Source organism: Typopeltis vanoorti, chromosome 25 (genome assembly GCF_054136105.1).
Source record: "Typopeltis vanoorti isolate ZY-2024b chromosome 25, IOZ_Tvanoo_1.0, whole genome shotgun sequence".
NCBI lineage: Eukaryota > Metazoa > Arthropoda > Arachnida > Uropygi > Thelyphonidae > Typopeltis > Typopeltis vanoorti.
The window spans coordinates 35552593-35560429 of record NC_143573.1 but is presented as its reverse complement, the minus strand read 5'-3'; the positions used below and the strand labels follow the sequence as shown (position 1 = coordinate 35560429).

The window sequence follows — 7837 nt, the reverse complement described above, 5'->3', positions numbered from 1 at the left end:
AATAATAATAATAATAATAATAATAATAATAAAAGTGAGTATATTTAGAATATCGAATATTCATATGATGTATATGCTTTAAAATGCAAATGCATACATAATGTAGAACTCTAGCATGCATATTTCATTAATGGGGGAAAAGAAGGTGGGTGAAAGTATAGCATTTACTGTAATAAATTTCGAAACAAAAAAGAAAATTTGTTATATAACTTATCCAAATATATGATTAATTTATATTAATTTAGTTCACTAAAATTATTTGTGATAAGATTGTTCGTATGTGGGCCAGTGGCGCAACGGATAACGCGTCTGACTACGGATCAGAAGATTCCAGGTTCGAATCCTGGCTGGCTCGTGTATGTATTTTTTTTCTTTATATTTAAATATTATTGTATAATCTAAAAGCTCCTATTAAACTTCCACTCTATGGTAGAAATTATTCATTTTCGTTATTTACAATACCGTTTTAATTTCAAATGTTCAAGGAATGGCTGCGATGTATACACAAATTAACATGCATGTTATTTCTTTTTTTAGACATAATCTATAAAATTCCTTGCATGACAGAAGTTTGATATTGTGACGTTTATTTCATAAGCACTTTTGAGAATAATATATATTACTGTTTTCGATATTTTTATACAAATAAAATGTTAACATTTTTATAAAAATTTTGATATTTAAAAAAAATTATAAAAGTTTAATATAACAAAAAGATACCAAATTATTTTTCCTTAGAAGATACAGAATAAATTCATTTCCAGCTTTGATTGTATCGGCTTCGTTAAGTAAATTCTGAAATTGTGCGAAGCTAAGTGTTCTTTACTCTAAGTGCGAAGCTTTACTCTCGCAAGAATGCTTAAAAGCCAATGGTCATGATTTTTATCATCTTTCAACCATGATAAATTAAATCAATTTAAGTAAAAGGTAACATGGCAAAACACTCCCGAAGAATGATGCTGATGTGTGATTGGGAAAGCAATGAGATCCGTGTAACTGTTTGTATGTAATCGATCGTTTGTTCCATAGTATCCTTTACGAGATTAGAAAAATAAAATAAAATAAATCACCATAAGACGTTAAATCGGTAATGCAGTTTTATCAATCATTACATTAATCAAGAGTAAAGGGAAAGTAATTATTTAAACATACTCGAAAAGGTATAAAGCACATTTGCATGTCTAGGATTAATCTAATATTCTCTAGAGATGTTATATCGACATAAACGGTAACGCAACCATTTTATTACACGCTACCATCATTTAACTGCTAACTTTGTACAGTATTTAGAAATTGAGAAAAAGAAATGACCGAGAAAATTTACAACGATCGTTAGGCATTGTAATGGATGAAGGTAGCTTGGCCGCCAACTGGGTACAGCGGTGACATCGGAACGTAGTTCCAAAGCAATTAGCACTAACGATCAGCAGTTACCCATTATTTTGAGCTCTATTTAAAGGTAATCGGGAGAGTTTGAGGAACATTGTGACATTTTTAAACCAAGTGATTACAGTGGCAGGTATGGAATAAATCTCTTTCACTTGTTAATGAGGTGAAATATGTGCTAAACTAGAAACGGCGAAAAGAAACACGTGATTGGTGACGCTATCAGTGATGGCCACAAGTCTTCCGGGTGTTATTAGTTATATAATTAAATAGTAATTAGTGTCTGTTTCTGATAGGGTAGTTTATAAAAGAGACAGATATCCTAAATCTCGAGTTAAGCAAAACATTTTATTTTCGCTTATAACATCGTGCAATTAAAATCTCATCAAAGACAAATTCATGCGTATTAAAGCGTCGTATATAAGTCATGACTTTATCGTAGTGTGTTTTAACCAAACGATAGATAAAGTATCTAATCATTATAGCTGACTAGAGCGCCACACTAGTGTATCTTTAAAACTCAGAAAATAATATTTATTTCGGTAGACATTAGCGTCTGCTCGTTTTATAATTCAATATGTCACAAATATTTCTTTTGTTTTTTCCCCTTAATTTAATGATAATAATAGAGAAACAATTTCGTATGTAATACCAATATTTTAAATATACTTTCAAAAAAAAAAAAAAAACCTTAAATTGCTAAATTATTAATGCATAAAAACAGTTCGTATAACTCCATTTTGAAGTGCAATAATCACAGCAATTATCACATTGAATGAGAGAGAGAAACTTACCGAAAAAGAAAAGAAAAGGAGAATCGACTCATAAGCTCCGTTTTCGTTTTTTTTTTTTTTTTTTTTTAATTGGTAAGTAGTTTATGTAGCTGTTTCTTGGCAGATTACCCCAAAATGTTGGAATAAGGAGATCACTTTGAGCTTGTTAATTTAAAAAAAAAAGTTATTACATTAATGCCAGTCGAGAATATTCAAGTACTACAAGAATTATCGAAAGAATTAAGCCGATTTTTCTTAATTCTTCAGGGACCATCGTAAAAGTAACTGAAAAAACATGCAGTCTTTTGTCCTCGAACAGAATGCTCTTCAAATATTTATAATTCAGAAACGAATCGAAGAGATAACACTTTTTTTTTTTCAGATCCTTCCACATGTCCGCATTCACGCTAAAAAAAGCTAACATGGTCATTGATTCCATTCCGAGTATGCCGTACAAATTCGGAATTCTCGGAGACGGTATATCTTTGTGGCGTGGCATACACTGCTTAACACGACGGGATTTATGATGTGATCGATATACTTCACCATCCATTCTCCACGACCGGATCGTAGAATTTATGGATCTGTCATTTGGTCCAACTGAAACGCAGTATTTTTTAAAGAAACTGATGCAGTCTGGGCCTTGGTTCCACCTCCTCCCCCCTCTCAAATGAAAGCTCTGGGAACCTCTTGAGATTATATATAAGAGAGTGCGAATATAGGAAACGAGCCCATTTCCGTTAGATCTGCTTCTGCACAAGAGTGGAGAGAAGTATTCAGAACTTTCAAGTACTTGCACGAGATCCAGATGAGACATTGTCTTTGCAAAATCCTAGTTGTGAATGGCAACATTTCAGTTATATGAAAATTATTCACATTTTATAGATAGTGTATAGAGTTGTTTATAGATATAGATAGCTGAAAAATATTTTATGCTAATCACGCTCTCTTCACAAAAGCCAACCCTAGGTTCGAAATAAGAGATTAGCCCTCTTCAGTCAACTAATCCTCACGACCACCATTATTATAGTTGTTATTAACATTATTATTATTATTCACTTAGCACTGAACTGTTCGAACAGGCCTCAATGTGTCAACTGTATAAATGTAGATAGCCTGAATGATAATAATCTCTCTGTCAAATGTATATTTATATTAAAAATATGAATATATCGAGAATTGTATACTTAATTCCTGTAGTGACTCAAAATGTAATAAAAAATCTTAGTTGTATATAAATCATACTATGCATACATGATGCCAATAAAACTGGTGGTTTTTGTTGTTTGTCGTTTTAAATATTCGTTACAAAAATTTCTTCCTGATGTGGAATATCATCAAGAAGAAATTGTTGAGTGGAATGGCCAATATCTGAATTCAAAAAATGTTCTGAAAAATGCTATGTTCTGTGTAGGGGATTCATCAGACGCTTTTCACATGTTAAAATACATGTGTATTTTGACATGTGAAAATATCGTCGCCAGCCCTATTTCCAGATATTCACTCACCTCTTTTACAGAAGAAAAGGACAGGAATTCTTGCCATTGGTGGCATTCTATATAAAATTAAGGCATGCCATATCAGACTACATTTCATATTTATTCAAACGTGTCTTGATCTGATATCAGACTCAGTTACAATTAAACAAATTCATATTATGTGAAAAGAAAACTTTTTTTTAAGAATGAGTTGTTTTAAAAGAGGAATTTGATATAAATTTCTATAAAACCAATGGTAAGTCTACATATTACATATTACATCTATATGTATTTTATTGTTTTTAACTAAAACTCCATATTTGTATTAATAATCATCGTTATCGGTTATCAAGATTTGTTAATACTTAATACCTTATGTATTAACATGATTTGCTAGATAATATATATATTGTTCATAATTTTAAATATATTAATATTTATTTAAATAAATAAATATTAATTTATTTAATATTTTAATAAATTTTAAAATATTAAATAAATTTTAAATATTTTAAAGATAAATTACCGGTCTCGTGCTGAAGATAAGCTCGTGTATATATATATATATATATATATATATATATATATACACGAGCAAAACAAACTTATAATAATCCCACTGACTTCGAAGTTAGTGTAAGTTTTTATATATATAAAAAAAAATTAGATTAACAACTTTCTTCACTTTTTTCTTGCATCCAAATTTTGTTTGAAGACTGATTTTTGTCAAAAAAAATGTAACCAGGTTTATTTCAAAACTATGGCTGGGAACACCCAGTTTGAATCCCAGTTAGGAGAGGATGCCAGAATCTTTATAAAGGTTTTCAAATGAAGATAAATTGCCGGTCTCCTGCTGAAGACAAGCTCATTCTTCTGGAATTTCTTCCCCTGTGAAGAATGAATACCATCTTCATTGCAAATGATTTTCACGATGACCATGCCCTAATGGAACTTTTAACTCTTTTTAAATTGTCTACCGCACCAGCAAGTTAGGTGATCGGTTCGGACGAAATTAATTAAATAATTAGAACATTCAGAAGTGAATCAAGTAAATATATCTTCAGTGATTAATACCCATGGATTTATAAATGCATATAACATGAATGTCCTTTTTTGGATCTAGAGGCTCAGTTCCAAGCATTCCTCTGTCTGCGTTTTGGTCGAAAGAAGGCTGTTTTTATAATTATGAGCAATTAACGTACGTTAACGTAATTTTCAACAAACTGTGGATGACAAAACATAATATTTTCTTAATGAGTGTGCCCAAACATAATAATCATAAAAACATCAAACTTTGTGTTGTTTGGTGTAATAATTAAGCAAAAATAAGGATAATTTAAATGAAATTTAGTGTCCGAATATAATTTTTTGTAATGCAAGTGGATTGATTACCAACTAAACCTAAAAGAAGGCCACTATATATATGATGCAAGCATCTTTGTTCCTGAACGACACTAAGACATTGCCCAGCAAAACTAGATTTTACTGTTAGCTGGAAAGTACAGTAATCATGTAGTTCAAAATCAATAACGTTTCAGCAGCAACTGCTGTCGAGAAATCTCCCAATGTGGGGAAGAAGGAGGGACAGCAGTGAGAGTTTACATGGCTCAAATTAAGCACTAAAAAAAAAAGACCATAATTATAACATTGTTCAGATATCGTTGTTATTCAAGAGCCCACGGAAATTGTTTTTGGGAAAGAGAAGGATTGTAGTCATGGCACTGCATTCGAGGCATTGCCAACTTGAAGAAGGCTTTTTTATTTTTTATAGACAACAGTTTTTCCAAGTTTCAGAGCGAACAATTTTATTGTTTCGGGAACAACGAACAGGGCTGTTAATTTTCATCGATATATGAAATCAGAAAATAACAAAACAGTACCAGAAAACAAAACTGAAATGGTATTCTCAGTGTTTTTTTTTTTTTTTTTTTAAGGTGGATCGAGTCCTTGACTCTTTATCCCTTCATCTGACTGAAGAAAATGTGTGGATGGGGTGTTATTGAGCTAAAAGCTCTAGTCATGGCTGGGTAACGACAATAGCCGAGCCTCGGTAAAATTTCATTTGCTACAGCATTGCCATCCGTTACCCTGGGTAACCAAAATCCCATCATCAATAACATCTCATACATCCTTTAGGAAATTAATATTAAAAAAAAATTAATGGATTAGGGACCGAGAAGAAAGCTTAAATCGATGTATAAGTTTCTGAAATATTTCAGAATCACTTAAAACTTCGTAATATTTTATGAACTTCAAAGTGATTTGAGCATCTTGAGAGTTGTTAAGGTCCCCAGTCAAAGGTGAATCAGTTCAGCAAACCTAGCTACGTCTTCTATTTTAAAATTTTATCAACCAATGGTTTCCTTTTAATTATCCGTCCCTTAAGTTGGGTAGAGGCCTCTGATTAGTGGTCAGACGAATTAGTGCAACCGGCACGTCACACTTCACTCCTCTACTGCACCCCTTAAGGTTAAGTTTTTTTTTTTTTTTGGCTGTAGATCTGTGGTGTTCACGGGACCGGTTTGCCTGTCCTGAGTGACGAAAAACCCAAGCATCTGGGAGAAAAAAACTCTCTAACTTTCATGAAACCCGTTAACTCTCCACTTGATTGAAAACACCTGTATAGAGGTTCCTCAGGTCATGGACTGGTCTATACCAACTGAGCTACCAAGGCTCCTGTTACTGATAAACGGTACCGAATTGAGTTTCTTGAAAGCGAGGTATTATTCTAAAACACAGAGAGAAATAATGTTCGGAAACGTAAGAGACACAAAGCGGATTGAAAAAAAAAAAAAAAAACTGGCAATAAAAACTAATCTCTCAGATTGCCTTCAAGTCTAATGCAAGCTTTCACTTTGTAGTATATTCTGAATTACTTTATTTATTTATTCTTATTGTGTTCTTCAAGAAATAGCGTTCCCAGTCATATTTAACTCTTTTCTAACGTTCCATGTTCGTTACAGAGGTGCCAAAATAGACAAACTTTAATTATGGTCCCCTGATAGTTTCCTATAAACACGTTTAGTTTACTGAAGTCTTGTCTGATCTACATCTGAACAGGTAAATCCAGTCTAATAATCCTCTGTTTGGAACCCCTAAAAAGAGAATGCGCCTCCCGGAACTAATTACGAAGAACCTCACTAGGGAATGTGTGTCCCCGTTGTACTACAGGGCGTTTCTGCGCCCGTCGAACACCAGAGGTCGTCCGCTTGGTGTGAAGCTGTGATAACACTGTTCTGTTCATGGCGTCTCACCCCACCACCTTCCCCCCTGGTCTGACAACATTGTGGACACTTCTTCTAGGGTGGTAGGTGATTGCGGGGGATTAATGAGGGGTGGAGAACGTGAGCCTTCTCTCCGATCAGTACGTGATCCTTGAGCAAAACTTTTCCCCCCACCCCCTGCAGTCTGTCGTCCGGGAAGGGCTACTTTTCTTATCTTTACGTGACTCCTGAACCCCCACTGTGATCATCTCGTTCGATAGTCCACCGACGTGAGTGTTGGAACAAATCCGGCCTTCGACCTTGCCCTCGCTCTGACGCTGTAGACATCCCAGCTCCGCCCCTTAGCAGACAGCTCGATGTGGTAGCGTACATTGCAAATAAATTTGCTTGCATCAAGATCATTGTTGTTGGGAGTGACTTTGAAGCTCGAAGACCAACATAAAAGAAATGGAAAGAAGAAGGAGATAAAAAGAGAGATAACAATGTAGTGACTCTGAATGAAAATATGCATTCTTATTATGTATATTTCCTCCAAGGATATGGATCCTTTAGGTATTATTGCAATAAATATTTATATTCTTAATGGGAACACATTCCTTTCGTTTACAAATGCATTGCACAATCTTAACAGTGCATCAAGCCATCATAATATGTGAAAAGATAAGGAAGTTTCCCTGATTTATTTCTAGTAAGAACTAAGACAGGACTGTGTTTTAGCAATATTGGTATTCACGAGGTTATCCTTGCCAAACTGGCTAAGAGATCAGTAATTATTGTTGTTTAGAATTAAAGCAACTAATGAGTCAATTTTATTACGTCTGTTACTGTGTTCTGCGGCCGATTTGTCTCTTTTGAGAGATGAAAAACTCCCTTTTTATGGTGAGAAAAGTCCTGCGATCTCCATGTGAGATCGGTTAACTCATGTTGTTGGAAAGTTCTTATAAAATTTCGATTCTAGATGGGATTCGAACCCAGG

General features: G+C 33.7%; 1 non-coding gene across 1 annotated transcript; it reads left to right on the top strand.

Annotated features, from left to right (window-relative positions):
- Positions 1 to 282: 282 nt before the first annotated feature.
- TRNAR-ACG (transfer RNA arginine (anticodon ACG)) lies at positions 283 to 355 on the top strand. The gene has a single exon. It is a non-coding gene; the product is annotated as a tRNA-Arg (tRNA).
- The last annotated feature ends 7482 nt before the right edge of the window (positions 356 to 7837 follow it).